The sequence below is a fragment of the Camellia sinensis genome, chromosome 6 (genome assembly GCF_055761805.1).
Source record: "Camellia sinensis isolate YWXY chromosome 6, ASM5576180v1, whole genome shotgun sequence".
Classification (NCBI taxonomy): Eukaryota; Viridiplantae; Streptophyta; class Magnoliopsida; order Ericales; family Theaceae; genus Camellia; species Camellia sinensis.
The window spans coordinates 7,826,975-7,841,972 of NC_138966.1; positions in this window are offsets into that span (position 1 = coordinate 7,826,975).

The window sequence follows — 14,998 nt, forward strand, 5'->3', positions numbered from 1 at the left end:
ATATCTGCCACTGTGCAGGAGAATCCGTATAGGTGTTCGAGTGTTCGAACCGTAATGCGCAAGAAATGGTACGGAAACCCCGTATTTACATATCTGCCACTGTGCAGGAGAATCCGTATAGGTGTTCGAGTGTTCGAACCGTAATGCGCAAGAAATGGTACGGAAACCCCGTATTTACATATCTGCCACTGTGTAGGAGAATCCGTATAGGTGTTCGAGTGTTCGAACCGTAATGCGCAAGAAATGGTAAGGAAACCCCGTATTTACATATCTGCCACTGTGCAGGAGAATCCGTATAGGTGTTTGAGTGTTCGAACCGTAATGCGCAAGAAATGGAATGTAAACCCCGTATTTACATATCTGCCACTGTGCAGGAGAATCCGTATAGGTGTTCGAGTGTTCGAACCGTAATGCGCAAGAAATAGTACGGAAACCCCGTATTTACATATCTGCCACTGTGCAGGAGAATCCGTATAGGTGTTCGAGTGTTCGAACCGTAATGCGCAAGAAATGGTACGGAAACCCCGTATTTACATATCTGCCACTGTGCAGGAGAATCCGTATAGGTGTTTGAGTGTTCGAACCGTAATGCGCAAGAAATGGTACGGAAACCCCGTATTTACATATCTGCCACTGTGCAGGAGAATCCGTATAGGTGTTCGAGTGTTCGAACCGTAATGCGCAAGAAATGGTAAGGAAACCCCGTATTTACATATCTGCCACTGTGCAGGAGAATCCGTATAGGTGTTCGAGTGTTCGAACCGTAATGCGCAAGAAATGGAATGTAAACCCCGTATTTACATATCTGCCACTGTGCAGGAGAATCCGTATAGGTGTTCGAGTGTTCGAACCGTAATGCGCAAGAAATGGTACGGAAACCCCGTATTTACATATCTGCCACTGTGCCGGAGAATCCGTATAGGTGTTCGAGTGTTCGAACCGTAATGCGCAAGAAATGGTACGGAAACCCCGTATTTACATATCTGCCACTGTTCTGGAGAATTCGTATAGGTGTTCGATGCGCAAGAAATTGTAAGGAAACCCCGTATTTACATATCTGCCACTGTGCAGGAGAATCCGTATAGGTGTTCGAGTGTTCGAACCGTAATGCGCAAGAAATGGAATGTAAACCCCGTATTTACATATCTGCCACTGTGCAGGAGAATCCGTATAGGTGTTCGAGTGTTCGAACCGTAATGCGCAAGAAATGGTACGGAAACCCCGTATTTACATATCTGCCACTGTGCAGGAGAATCCGTATTGGTGTTCGAGTGTTCGAACCGTAATGCGCAAGAAATGGTACGGAAACCCCGTATTTACATATCTGCCACTGTTCTGGAGAATCCGTATAGGTGTTCGAGTGTTCGAACCGTAATGCGCAAGAAATGGTAAGGAAACCCCGTATTTACATATCTGCCACTGTGCAGGAGAATCCGTATAGGTGTTTGAGTGTTCGAACCGTAATGCGCAAGAAATGGAATGTAAACCCCGTATTTACATATCTGCCACTGTGCAGGAGAATCCGTATAGGTATTCGAGTGTTCGAACCGTAATGCGCAAGAAATGGTATGTAAATCCTGTATTTACATATTTGCCACTGTGCAGGAGAATCCGTATAGGTGTTCGAGTGTTCGAACCGTAATGCGCAAGAAATGGTAAGGAAACCCCGTATTTACATATCTGCCACTGTGCAGGAGAATCTGTATAGGTGTTCGTGTGACACCCCTGTTCCGTAGTATGTTAATTAGTCCTTAACATGATGTGATTATGTATTTTGATATGATTTTGTGTTCCACTATGTGAAAATATGTGGTTTGAAATTTTATCTGTTCACCGTAGGAATATCTGTTTGAGTAGTCTGTTTTGGAAATTTAATTGAGGGCCTTATCGGCCACGGAACCCGAAATTGATTACGCCATTGTGGTTGGCATAATTTTTAGGGCCTACGGTGAAATTTAATTGAAATTTGATTCTGGCCAATTTAAACTGATTAAATTGATAAATTAAGTACCCCATTATTTTACATTAAAATATTTATTAGTGGGGCTTGTTTTATATTTGCATTGCACTCCCCTTTAGCTCTCTTAAAACTCAAAATCTGAGTTAGACAATTGAGAGGGAGAGAGAGGCCGGCCATGGAGAGAAAAAGGGAGAGATTTGTGTAATTTGGGCTCAAGACTTGGGAATTTGAAGATCTAGCTCAAGATTTGGCTAGGGCTTGAGTGTTGAAGCTCTTAGGTAAGTGATTTCATGAAATCTTACTTGTAATCTGTAAGTTCAAGGGTTGTTTGTGATCAAGAACATGTAATGAGTTGATTTTTATTGAGATTGAAGTCTTAGAACTCATGCATGTAAGAAATTACTTTGAATTTGCATGTTTGAGCTTGAAACACATGATTCATGTGGAGTTTTGGGTAAAGCTCATATTGTAGTCACCATTTGTACCATCTAAGTTGAGAATGATGAGCATCTCCCACATGCATGTACAAATCATGGGAGTATAAGTCTTGAATGTTGAATTTGAGCATGTTGATGATGGGTTTGAGACAATTTGGGACATGCATGTAGATAATTCATGTAATTGAGCTTCCTAATGTTGTAATCTGCATTAGTAGCATGTTAGCATGTGTAAATGTGTAATTTGAACCATTGCATGCAAGAAATGTAGATGGAAAACTGATTTGGAGCTCAAGAACACGATCTGGGAAACCCAGATTTTTGAGGTCCGCTCGAGCGGGGTAATGGCCGCTCGAGCGGGAAAATCGTGCTCCCAGCATTTTGCAGAGTTGGATGCCCGCTCGAGCGGGACATTTCACGCTCGAGCGTGGATTTTTGTAGACGGACCTTCAGCTCGAGCGCATCTTTTGTGCAACCAGTACCTTGCAGGCCTTAAGGGTCCGCTCGAGCGGAGAATCTTACGCTCGAGCGGGGACCCTGTTTCCTGGAATTTTGTTCATGCATTTTGTGATTCGTTTTCCGTTCTCTTTCACTTGTAAGCACTCCTAGGCATGTGTTAAGCATTGTAAATGAGTTAATGAGATAAGAACAAAGCCTAAAGAGGAATATGTGAATTAAAGAACGGATTGAACTGTTAGTGACCCTTTTGTATTCATGAAATGTGTAGGGTCAAGCTCCAGGGCGCATCCACAAGCCGATCACTGTGAGTAACATCAATATTTGAAAACTTGTCAATGTCCAATTGTTATTCCCCTATAAATATTATGAGTTGTTAATTGGGATTGTGGACAAAAGTTTGACATGAATGAATGGGCCAAAGGCCGTTTGACATGAATGAATGGGCCAAAGGCCGTTTGACATGAATGAATGGGCCAAAGGCCGTTTGACATGAATGAATGGGCCAAAGGCCGTTTGACATGAATGAATGGGCCAAAGGCCGTTTGACATGAATGAATGGGCCAAAGGCCGTTTGACATGAATGAATGGGCCAAAGGCCGTTTGACATGAATGAATGGGCCAAAGGCCGTTTGACATGAATGAATGGGCCAAAGGCCAGAATGTTTGGAACTACAGTTACTTGACTTGCATTTCGTATAGTTATATATATATTTTGCTGTTAAACAGAAGTATGAATTGGGCCCAAGGCCGTTTGGAGCATGTTGATCTACATATTGTTATGTAACTGATATATTTGATATTATTCACTGGGCTATCGCTCACGCTCATTCATGTATTTGTAGGTGAGCCAAGGGAAGTCCAAACCCAGCCCCAGTGAAGTCTGCTAGGAACAACAGGAGTTTTGGGAGAGTCAGCCTTGTGCCTCGCGCATGAGACCATCCTTGCCCTTTTACTATGTACCTATGTTTTGTCTTGTTGGCAAGGACCCAGTGCATGTCTGTACATAGTCTGTTATAGGTTGACTCGTTTTGGACGATCCTGTCTGTAATGAATTTTGTGAAGCTGTACTTTTGATGTGAGTTATTAACGTATCTGAGTATGGTTTGTTTGATGTGCATATAAGCACGGCTCTATGGACAAAGTTTTTTTAATTTTGCTTCCGTTTGGCCCCCATTAACTCTGTTAAAATACGTTTAGAACAGTTTGAGGCCGTAGGTAATCTCATGATTACTGGCCGGTTACGTCCTTAACCCACGGGGGCGGGTTCGGGTCGTGACAGAGTGGTATCAGAGCACGAGTTAATAACTCACACACTTGTCCAAAAAGAGCAATAAGCGTCTAGATAAGATCTAGGATGCATTCATGTGATAAATACGAGTTTGGAAGCATTGATTATATGCTTAAATGTTTTGTTATGAATAATTATAGGTGTAAGTTGTGAACTACTTGCATTACGAATTATCTGGAAATATGTGCTCCTTAGTGTATGTGTACTTGTGTACCTTTGGTATGGAATATAATGCAAGTTTAATTAGATGGTGAGAACCAGAGGTGATGAGTTAGAGGAATCCTCTGCTGCCAGACTGGACAGAATGGAAAGACTGATTCAGGAAATGGCAGAAGCTTTGAGACAGCAACAGGAGTGGCAACAACAGTGGCAGCAACCACATCCGCCACCTCCACCTCCGGCACCACCTGTGCCAGATAATCAAAATGATGATCGAATAATCGCTCTCACCAAGGAATTCAAGAAAATGAAACCACCACAGTTCCATGGTGGACTAGATCCCTTAAAAGCCGAAGCTTGGGTACTTGGGATTGAAAAACTGTTTGAGGTGTTTCCGTGCTCGGATACACAGAAAGTGCTTCTAGCCACCTTTATGCTAGAAGATGAAGCGAGAAGATGGTGGATGTTGATGAGGGAAAACCACAGAGATATTGATTGGGCGAAATTTTTGGAAATCTTCTATGACAAGTACTTCCCGCAGTGTGTCCGGGACAGGAAAGTGGCAGAGTTCATGGAACTCAAACAAGACAGTATGACTGTAGCTGAGTATGAGGCCAAATTTACTGAGTTGGCCAGGTTTGCACCACACGTAATTGACACTGATTATAAGAAGGCAAGGCATTTTGAAGGAGGGCTCCGAAGTGACATCCTAGAGCGGGTGAATGTCCTGAAATTGGAGACCTACATTGGGGTGCTTGACCGGGCCATCATATCAGAGGCTAATATAGCTAGACAAGCTAAGCCAACAACCGAATGGAGAGGCAACAAAAGACAAGGCTTCTTTTTGAAGAAGAAATTTCTGAAAAAGCAAAACACGGGCTCCTCAACTACCTCAAGTTCTTCCCGAGACACGACTCCCATGTGCAACACTTGTAGCAAAAGGCACCGTGGAGTTTGTTACCGTGCATCGGGAGCCTGTTTTAAGTGTGGGAAACAAGGGCATATAGCCCGAGATTGTAATCAGAATAGTGGGAAGATAGCTGCTAGCTCCACTGCATCGATCCCGAAGCCGGGAAACACTTTGAGATCTGCTACTACTGGGGATACAGTGAGACAAGGGAGAGTCTTTGCACTCGTTCCGGGTGATACACGGAATGCCAATGCCGTTGTCTCAGGTACTATCTCGATATGTAATCAGGATGCTTTTGTGTTAATTGATTCTGGATCAACGCATTCATTTGTGACATATGCATTTGCATCTAGACTGAAAAGACCCCTAGAATTGTTGCCATATTTGTTATGTGTGTCTGCTCCATCGGGGGAATCTGTGTTATGTGACTATATATATCGGTTTTGTGACATGCATATTGAGGATGCTACCCTGTATGTAGATTTGTTGCCTTTAAACTTTAGACACTTTGATGTAATTTTGGGCATGGATTGGTTGACCAAATACTGTGCCACTATAGATTGTGTGACAAAGAGGGTTGTATTTAAACCACCAGAACAGGAAGAAATTGTGTTTGTGGGAAATGGGGTAGTACCTCCACCATATTTGATATCTGCAATGAAAGCATGTAAATTGATCAGGAAGGGATGCCAGGGTTATTTGTGTTATGTATTGACTGAACAATCCGTGAATGTTGAATTGAATGATATTCCCATCGTTAGAGAATTCCCAGATGTGTTTCCAAATGAATTACCAGGGGAATTGGTAGACAGGGAGATAGAGTTTACTATTGAAACTGTGCCAGGCACCCAACCTATTTCTAAAACTCCCTACAGGATGGCTACGGCCGAAATGAAAGAATTAAAAGAACAGTTGCAAGACCTTCTTGATAAAGGGTTTATCCGGCCCAGTACTTCGCCTTGGGGCGCACCAGTGTTATTTGTAAAGAAAAAGGATGGTACCTTACGCCTATGTATTGATTACCGAGAATTGAACAAGGTAACGATAAAGAATAAATATCCCTTACCCCGTATTGATGACTTATTTGACCAGTTGCAGGGATCACAGGTGTTTTCTAAGATTGATTTGAGATCCGGGTATCATCAGCTGAAGGTTAAGGCAGAAGATGTTGAGAAAACCGCATTCAGAACGAGGTATGGTCATTTTGAGTTTCTTGTTATGCCATTTGGAGTGACTAATGCTCCGGCAGCATTTATGGACTTAATGAATAGAATTTTTAAAACCTACCTTGATGAGTTTGTTGTTGTCTTCATCGATGATATTTTAATATACTCTAAAGGTAGACTTGAACACGAACATCATTTGAGGACTGTTTTACAAATACTTCGGGAAAGAAAACTATTTGCTAAGTTAAAGAAATGTGAGTTTTGGTTGGATGAGGTTATTTTCTTAGGGCACGTGGTCAACAAGGAAGGAATTTCAGTGGACCCGCAGAAAATAGAAGCAATTGTGAATTGGCCTACACCAACTAATGTGACAGAAGTTCGCAGTTTCATGGGCTTAGCTGGGTACTACAGAAGATTTGTAAAGGACTTTTCGAAATTAGCCGTGCCTCTTACCCAATTGACACGTAAAGGACAACCATTTGAGTGGAATAGTGAAAGAGAATCAGCCTTTCATGAATTGAAGACAAGATTGACCACTGCGCCAATTTTGACACTACCTTCAGGTACGGAAAATTTTGTGATTTTCAGTGACGCATCTTATAAGGGTTTGGGTTGTGTGTTAATGCAGAACGGAAAGGTTATTGCTTACGCCTCCCGACAGTTGAGGCCACATGAGAAGAATTATCCAACACATGACCTAGAATTGGCCGCAGTTGTTTTTGCTTTGAAAATCTGGCGGCATTATTTGTATGGGGCAAAGTGTGAAGTCTACACAGATCATAAAAGCCTAAAATACTTCTTCACGCAGAAAGAGTTGAATATGCGTCAGAGAAGATGGCTGGAATTGATAAAAGATTACGACCTAAAAATTCAGTATCACCCCGGAAAAGCTAATACAGTGGCTGATGCCTTGAGCAGGAAATCAACGGGAAGTATGGCTTGTTTGCTTACTGAACAAAGGGAGATTTTGCAAGACTTTGAGAAGTCTGAAATTGAAGTGGTAGTGTGTGAACAGGGCGGATTGATAGCCGCTATTACAGCCGAGCCGGCAATTGTTGATGAAATCAAGCAAAAACAGAAAGAGGATGAGTTCCTCAGAAAGGTAATTGATGAATTTGAAGTCAGCCCAAAAGCAGAGTTCAGCATCGATAATGGAATGTTGAAATTTCGAAACCGAATATGTGTTCCAGTTATTCCGGAGCTAAAGAAGAGGGTCTTAGATGAAGCCCACAGATCCGTATTTGCTATGCATCCGGGTAACAATAAAATGTATCGGGATTTGAAACAAACCTATTGGTGGCCTAAAATGAAGAAAGAGATTGCAGAACATGTGTCCAAGTGCCTTCAGTGTCAGCAAGTTAAGGCTGAACATCAGAAACCAGGCGGTCTACTTCAACCTCTCCCCATTCCTGAGTGGAAGTGGGAACATGTGACTATGGATTTCGTTGTTGGCCTACCTCGGACTTCCCGCGGTATGGATTCTGTTTGGGTTGTAGTTGATAGATTGACTAAATCTGCACATTTTCTGCCTGTCAAAACTACATTTACTGCTTACAGGTTGGCTACTATTTATGTTGATGAAATTGTCCGCTTACATGGAGTTCCAGTAACCATTGTGTCGGATAGAGATCCGAAGTTTGTATCTAGATTGTGGAAGAGTTTGCAGGAAGCTATGGGAACAGAACTAAGGTTCAGTACTGCATTCCACCCACAGACAGATGGGCAGTCAGAACGAACAATACAGACTTTGGAAGATATGCTTCGCATGTGTGCTTTGGATTTTCAGGGGAGTTGGGAAGATTACCTGCCACTTGCAGAATTTGCTTATAATAATAGCTTCCACTCCAGCATCGGTATGGCACCATACGAGGCTTTGTATGGTAGGAGGTGTAGATCACCTATTTGTTGGACAGAGGTCGGGGACAGAGCTTTGCTCGGGCCTGAAATTGTACAAGACACCTCTGAAAAGATCAAAACTATTCGGCAAAGGCTCAAAACAGCTCAAGACCGACAGAAGAGTTATGCAGATGTCCGGAGAAGACCTCTTGAGTATGAGGTCGGCGACCATGTGTTCATCCGTGTTTCTCCAATGAAAGGCCAAGTCAGGTTTGGGAAAAAGGGCAAGTTGACGCCCCGTTATATTGGGCCGTTTCAAATTTTGGAGAAACTTGGTCCAGTTGCTTATAGAGTTGCTTTGCCACCGGGATTTGAGCAAATCCACAATGTGTTTCATGTGTCAATGTTGAGGGGTTACCTCCGAGACCCGTTGCATGTGATTGATTATCACCGGATTGCTATTGATGAAAATATGGAATATGCTGAATGGCCGGAAAGAATTGTTGACCGACAAGTGAAAGAATTGAGAAACAAATCCATTCCAATGGTGAAAGTGGAATGGAAGGAACACTATGGGACAGATGCTACATGGGAAAAAGAGGAGGAAATGCGTCTACGCTATCCACATTTGTTTCCCGACGAAGGTAAGTTAAGTTTGGAGGACCAAACTTCCTAAAGGGGGGAAGACTGTGACACCCCTGTTCCGTAGTATGTTAATTAGTCCTTAACATGATGTGATTATGTATTTTGATATGATTTTGTGTTCCACTATGTGAAAATATGTGGTTTGAAATTTTATCTGTTCACCGTAGGAATATCTGTTTGAGTAGTCTGTTTTGGAAATTTAATTGAGGGCCTTATCGGCCACGGAACCCGAAATTGATTACGCCATTGTGGTTGGCATAATTTTTAGGGCCTACGGTGAAATTTAATTGAAATTTGATTCTGGCCAATTTAAACTGATTAAATTGATAAATTAAGTACCCCATTATTTTACATTAAAATATTTATTAGTGGGGCTTGTTTTATATTTGCATTGCACTCCCCTTTAGCTCTCTTAAAACTCAAAATCTGAGTTAGACAATTGAGAGGGAGAGAGAGGCCGGCCATGGAGAGAAAAAGGGAGAGATTTGTGTAATTTGGGCTCAAGACTTGGGAATTTGAAGATCTAGCTCAAGATTTGGCTAGGGCTTGAGTGTTGAAGCTCTTAGGTAAGTGATTTCATGAAATCTTACTTGTAATCTGTAAGTTCAAGGGTTGTTTGTGATCAAGAACATGTAATGAGTTGATTTTTATTGAGATTGAAGTCTTAGAACTCATGCATGTAAGAAATTACTTTGAATTTGCATGTTTGAGCTTGAAACACATGATTCATGTGGAGTTTTGGGTAAAGCTCATATTGTAGTCACCATTTGTACCATCTAAGTTGAGAATGATGAGCATCTCCCACATGCATGTACAAATCATGGGAGTATAAGTCTTGAATGTTGAATTTGAGCATGTTGATGATGGGTTTGAGACAATTTGGGACATGCATGTAGATAATTCATGTAATTGAGCTTCCTAATGTTGTAATCTGCATTAGTAGCATGTTAGCATGTGTAAATGTGTAATTTGAACCATTGCATGCAAGAAATGTAGATGGAAAACTGATTTGGAGCTCAAGAACACGATCTGGGAAACCCAGATTTTTGAGGTCCGCTCGAGCGGGAAAATCGTGCTCCCAGCATTTTGCAGAGTTGGATGCCCGCTCGAGCGGGACATTTCACGCTCGAGCGTGGATTTTTGTAGACGGACCTTCAGCTCGAGCGCATCTTTTGTGCAACCAGTACCTTGCAGGCCTTAAGGGTCCGCTCGAGCGGAGAATCTTACGCTCGAGCGGGGACCCTGTTTCCTGGAATTTTGTTCATGCATTTTGTGATTCGTTTTCCGTTCTCTTTCACTTGTAAGCACTCCTAGGCATGTGTTAAGCATTGTAAATGAGTTAATGAGATAAGAACAAAGCCTAAAGAGGAATATGTGAATTAAAGAACGGATTGAACTGTTAGTGACCCTTTTGTATTCATGAAATGTGTAGGGTCAAGCTCCAGGGCGCATCCACAAGCCGATCACTGTGAATAACATCAATATTTGAAAACTTGTCAATGTCCAATTGTTATTCCCCTATAAATATTATGAGTTGTTAATTGGGATTGTGGACAAAAGTTTGACATGAATGAATGGGCCAAAGGCCGTTTGACATGAATGAATGGGCCAAAGGCCGTTTGACATGAATGAATGGGCCAAAGGCCGTTTGACATGAATGAATGGGCCAAAGGCCGTTTGACATGAATGAATGGGCCAAAGGCCGTTTGACATGAATGAATGGGCCAAAGGCCGTTTGACATGAATGAATGGGCCAAAGGCCGTTTGACATGAATGAATGGGCCAAAGGCCGTTTGACATGAATGAATGGGCCAAAGGCCGTTTGACATGAATGAATGGGCCAAAGGCCAGAATGTTTGGAACTACAGTTACTTGACTTGCATTTCGTATAGTTATATATATATTTTGCTGTTAAACAGAAGTATGAATTGGGCCCAAGGCCGTTTGGAGCATGTTGATCTACATATTGTTATGTAACTGATATATTTGATATTATTCACTGGGCTATCGCTCACGCTCATTCATGTATTTGTAGGTGAGCCAAGGGAAGTCCAAACCCAGCCCCAGTGAAGTCTGCTAGGAACAACAGGAGTTTTGGGAGAGTCAGCCTTGTGCCTCGCGCATGAGACCATCCTTGCCCTTTTACTATGTACCTATGTTTTGTCTTGTTGGCAAGGACCCAGTGCATGTCTGTACATAGTCTGTTATAGGTTGACTCGTTTTGGACGATCCTGTCTGTAATGAATTTTGTGAAGCTGTACTTTTGATGTGAGTTATTAACGTATCTGAGTATGGTTTGTTTGATGTGCATATAAGCACGGCTCTATGGACAAAGTTTTTTTAATTTTGCTTCCGTTTGGCCCCCATTAACTCTGTTAAAATACGTTTAGAACAGTTTGAGGCCGTAGGTAATCTCATGATTACTGGCCGGTTACGTCCTTAACCCACGGGGGCGGGTTCGGGTCGTGACAGTTCGAGTGTTCGAACCGTAATGCGCAAGAAATGGTACGGAAACCCCGTATTTAGATATCTGCCACTGTGCAGGAGAATCCGTATAGGTGTTCGAGTGTTCGAACCGTAATGCGCAAGAAATGATACGAAAACCCCGTATTTACATATCTGCCACTGTGCAGGAGAATCCGTATAGGTGTTCGAGTGTTCGAACCGTAATGCGCAAGAAATGGTACGGAAACCCCGTATTTACATATCTGCCACTGTTCTGGAGAATCCGTATAGGTGTTCGAGTGTTCGAACCGTAATGCGCAAGAAATGGCAAGGAAACCCCGTATTTACATATCTGCCACTGTGCAGGAGAATCCGTATAGGTGTTCGAGTGTTCGAACCGTAATGCGCAAGAAATGGTACGGAAACCCCGTATTTACATATCTGCCACTGTTCTGGAGAATTCGTATAGGTGTTCGAGTGTTCGAACCGTAATGCGCAAGAAATGGTAAGGAAACCCCGTATTTACATATCTGCCACTGTGCAGGAGAATCCGTATAGGTGTTCGAGTGTTCGAACCGTAATGCGCAAGAAATGGAATGTAAACCCCGTATTTACATATCTGCCACTGTGCAGGAGAATCCGTATAGGTGTTCGAGTGTTCGAACCGTAATGCGCAAGAAATGGTACGGAAACCCCGTATTTACATATCTCCCACTGTGCAGGAGAATCCGTATAGGTGTTCGAGTGTTCGAACCGTAATGCGCAAGAAATGGTACGGAAACCCCGTATTTACATATCTGCCACTGTTCTGGAGAATCCGTATAGGTGTTCGAGTGTTCGAACCGTAATGCGCAAGAAATGGTAAGGAAACCCCGTATTTACATATCTGCCACTGTGCAGGAGAATCCGTATAGGTGTTTGAGTGTTCGAACCGTAATGCGCAAGAAATGGAATGTAAACCCCGTATTTACATATCTGCCACTGTGCAGGAGAATCCGTATAGGTGTTCGAGTGTTCGAACCGTAATGCGCAAGAAATGGTACGGAAACCCCGTATTTACATATCTGCCACTGTGCAGGAGAATCCGTATAGGTGTTCGAGTGTTCGAACCGTAATGCGCAAGAAATGGTACGGAAACCCCGTATTTACATATCTGCCACTGTGCAGGAGAATCCGTATAGGTGTTTGAGTGTTCGAACCGTAATGCGCAAGAAATGGTACGGAAACCCCGTATTTACATATCTGCCACTGTGCAGGAGAATCCGTATAGGTGTTCGAGTGTTCGAACCGTAATGCACAAGAAATGGTAAGGAAACCCCGTATTTACATATCTGCCACTGTGCAGGAGAATCCGTATAGGTGTTTGAGTGTTCGAACCGTAATGCGCAAGAAATGGAATGTAAACCCCGTATTTACATATCTGCCACTGTGCAGGAGAATCCGTATAGGTGTTCGAGTGTTCGAACCATAATGCGCAAGAAATGGTACGGAAACCCCGTATTTACATATCTGCCACTGTTCTGGAGAATTCGTATAGGTGTTCGAGTGTTCGAACCGTAATGCGCAAGAAATGGTAAGGAAACCCCGTATTTACATATCTGCCACTGTGCAGGAGAATCCGTATAGGTGTTCGAGTGTTCGAACCGTAATGCACAAGAAATGGAATGTAAACCCCGTATTTACATATCTGCCACTGTGCAGGAGAATCCGTATTGGTGTTCGAGTGTTCGAACCGTAATGCGCAAGAAATGGTACGGAAACCCCGTATTTACATATCTGCCACTGTGCAGGAGAATCCGTATAGGTGTTCGAGTGTTCGAACCGTAATGCGCAAGAAATGGTACGGAAACCCCGTATTTACATATCTGCCACTGTTCTGGAGAATCCGTATAGGTGTTCGAGTGTTCGAACCGTAATGCGCAAGAAATGGTAAGGAAACCCCGTATTTACATATCTGCCACTGTGCAGGAGAATCCGTATAGGTGTTTGAGTGTTCGAACCGTAATGCGCAAGAAATGGAAAGTAAACCCCGTATTTACATATCTGCCACTGTGCAGGAGAATCCGTATAGGTGTTCGAGTGTTCGAACCGTAATGCGCAAGAAATGGTACGGAAACCCCGTATTTACATATCTGCCACTGTGCAGGAGAATCCGTATAGGTGTTCGAGTGTTCGAACCGTAATGCGCAAGAAATGGTACGGAAACCCCGTATTTACATATCTGCCACTGTGCAGGAGAATCTGTATAGGTGTTCGAGTGTTCGAACCGTAATGCGCAAGAAATGGTACGGAAACCCCGTATTTACATATCTGCCACTGTGCAGGAGAATCCGTATAGGTGTTCGAGTGTTCGAACCGTAATGCGCAAGAAATGGTACGAAAACCCCGTATTTACATATCTGCCACTGTGCAGGAGAATCCGTATAGGTGTTCGAGTGTTCGAACCGTAATGCGCAAGAAATGGCAAGGAAACCCCGTATTTACATATCTGCCACTGTGCAGGAGAATCCGTATAGGTGTTCGAGTGTTCGAACCGTAATGCGCAAGAAATGGCAAGGAAACCCCGTATTTACATATCTGCCACTGTGCAGGAGAATCCGTATAGGTGTTCGAGTGTTCGAACCGTAATGCGCAAGAAATGGTACGGAAACCCCGTATTTACATATCTGCCACTGTTCTGGAGAATCCGTATAGGTGTTCGAGTGTTCGAACCGTAATGCGCAAGAAATGGCAAGGAAACCCCGTATTTACATATCTGCCACTGTGCAGGAGAATCCGTATAGGTGTTCGAGTGTTCGAACCGTAATGCGCAAGAAATGGTACGGAAACCCCGTATTTACATATCTGCCACTGTTCTGGAGAATTCGTATAGGTGTTCGAGTGTTCGAACCGTAATGCGCAAGAAATGGTAAGGAAACCCCGTATTTACATATCTGCCACTGTGCAGGAGAATCCGTATAGGTGTTCGAGTGTTCGAACCGTAATGCGCAAGAAATGGAATGTAAACCCCGTATTTATATATCTGCCACTGTGCAGGAGAATCCGTATAGGTGTTCGAGTGTTCGAACCGTAATGCGCAAGAAATGGTACGGAAACCCCGTATTTACATATCTCCCACTGTGCAGGAGAATCCGTATAGGTGTTCGAGTGTTCGAACCGTAATGCGCAAGAAATGGTACGGAAACCCCGTATTTACATATCTGCCACTGTTCTGGAGAATCCGTATAGGTGTTCGAGTGTTCGAACCGTAATGCGCAAGAAATGGTAAGGAAACCCCGTATTTACATATCTGCCACTGTGCAGGAGAATCCGTATAGGTGTTTGAGTGTTCGAACCGTAATGCGCAAGAAATGGAATGTAAACCCCGTATTTACATATCTGCCACTGTGCAGGAGAATCCGTATAGGTATTCGAGTGTTCGAACCGTAATGCGCAAGAAATGGTATGTAAATCCTGTATTTACATATTTGCCACTGTGCAGGAGAATCCGTATAGGTGTTCGAGTGTTCGAACCGTAATGCGCAAGAAATGGTACGGAAACCCCGTATTTACATATCTGCCACTATGCAGGAGAATCCGTATAGGTGTTCGAGTGTTCAAACCGTAATGCGCAAGAAATGGTACGGAAACCCCGTATTTACATATCTGCCACTGTGCAGGAGAATCCGTATATGTGTTCGAGTGTTCGAACCG